Below are 2,388 nucleotides of genomic sequence, written 5' to 3' on the forward strand. Positions count from 1 at the left end.
GCTGTCAAACCTACACTAGCAAGGAGATCGGGCTGAAACTATAGCTACAAGCTATCCAAGGATGGTACTATAGAATGTCACCTCAAGGTAGGCCTAGTGGCGTCATCTCTTGGTTAGGCCGGAAACTTATCAATCCACCCTCGTATTTATTCATCTCGTAAAGTTTTGCTTCGCACTATGAGGTTAAATTAAATTATTTCTTTTATAAATATGCCCAGCGGCCTTTCTTAAATTAAACTAAATTCTAAAAATACAAACAATACAAAATTTTGAATAAAACTAAACCTAAACCATATTTGTTTTGTTAACTTTTTCAATTCGTAAAAGCTTACGTCATGCCATAAAGATTATTTCGTGTAAGATTAAGTTAGTAAAACATTAATTAATAACTTTTGATAGATATGATACACAAAATGATTAATGAAGCGTTTGCTATCGGTAATTTATTACAATAGATTATTTATTGTTTGGGCATTGATTTGACAATAACTACATTTTCATCACTGTCTTGCCCTAAGGCAAGTTAGAAACAAAATTAAAAGAAAGTAGTTTGCTCAACAAATCGTTTAAATATTTATCCTGAAGCGGATACAGCGTTATAAAAATAGTAAAAAACGTTTCAAAATGACTATTTATAGTTGTCCTTTAGTAATAATACGAATGTATACAAACCCTTGCTATTACTATGGTTCAATTTTTTATAGCTTTGATTTTGGCTGATTATCTAAACTATCTAACCTTCTAAATAAATAATGTTCAACTATCATCATCCCATCAATCCTAATAGACATGCGTATAAATTAATTCTTTTACATGAATTTTATAAAATTTTATGATATTAAGAGAAATTTACCATCAATTATATTTAACCGACATTTTCTTGCATGATTATTTATAATCCACTCTCCTAAACTGGAAACTCAAACTGTAAAAATGTAAAGAATGATTGAATTTCACCAAAGATTATGTATGGGTTTTCGAACTAATCCTAACTAATATTATAAATGCTAATATGAGAACCGATTTTCATGAAATTTGTACACATATTGTCAGGGGCACAGAAAAGGGCATAGGGTACCCTTTTATCTAAAAAAAGATATACCGTTGCCCAGGGATAGAAAAATTAGTTTTATGTGGTCGTCGATGATTTTTTGACCCACATTTAAGACATGAACACGACCACGAAACATCAATATTGATCAGTTAGTTGATCACCTATGATTCCTCTGACAAAGGTATGCAGAAACAGACGTCAAATCGATAACACCCAAATTTTTGGTGTCGGAAGTTAAAATAGGTAAAAGTATGCTATGCAGTTATTAGAAAAAACAATTTCTGGTTACTTTTAAATTTGTTACGCTATTGATAAGAAACTATATATTACTCATACTATAATTTAACATTTTTGACACAATACGTTAAGTTGACAAACACGGCTGACATTTTAATGAAATCATTTAAATAATAAAAATCAACGTCTAAAAATGAGTATTGTACATTCAGTGCAGTTTTTTTAGTTAATGTATTGGTGAATTAAGTAATAATACTAATCACTATGTTTTTCTCGTTTTTTTTCAGAATTTCGACTTTGACGAGTTGGAAGGGGCCACAGAATACGATGGGGGTTACACGAGTGATACACCTATAATAAAACACTTTTGGTCAGTGGTACATTCGTTATCGATGGAGGACAAACGAAAGTTGCTCCAGTTCGCAACAGGGTCGGACCGAGTACCTTTAGGAGGCCTTAGCAAATTGAAATTGGTCATTGCAAGAAACGGCACCGATTCTGACAGGTTACCAACAGCGCATACATGTTTTAACGTGCTCCTCCTCCCGGAATACGACACGAAAGAAAAGCTCAAAGACAGACTTATCAAAGCCATCAATTATTCGAAAGGATTCGGTATGTTGTAAATAATTTTTGTTGTTTCCCGTGTTTATTGAATCGTGATCGGAAATGACGGTTGTATAAGAGGTGGTAAATGTGGTCGTTTTTCGCGACAAATGAACGAAAACAGAAGCCGAATGACGATTGTCAGTCTCGTTGAATTGTATTGTAAGAAAAGGAAGTGTTCGTCCAAATGTGGACGTGTTACGGTGAGGATTGTTGATTTTCATTTAATTTGTCTATTATTATATTTCTTTCCTTTTTTTAAATTAAGTGGAAAAGTGATTTTCCCTACTCGTCTTTTTTTTTTTCGAGGGCAATACTAAAAAAAAGATTTTAAGTTTAGCTCACGCTTTATTAAATTTTCCCCGATGTAAATTGAATTGTACACACTTATACAGCTTATTATCACTATTATTATACTATTATCATGCTAAAAACAAGAGAGCATGTATAATAGTCTTGGTAATTTTATATGGAACTCCCTCTTTTCTCTT

This window comes from Agrilus planipennis, unplaced genomic scaffold (genome assembly GCF_000699045.2).
Source record: "Agrilus planipennis isolate EAB-ADULT unplaced genomic scaffold, Apla_2.0 scaffold38, whole genome shotgun sequence".
Lineage (NCBI taxonomy): Eukaryota > Metazoa > Arthropoda > Insecta > Coleoptera > Buprestidae > Agrilus > Agrilus planipennis.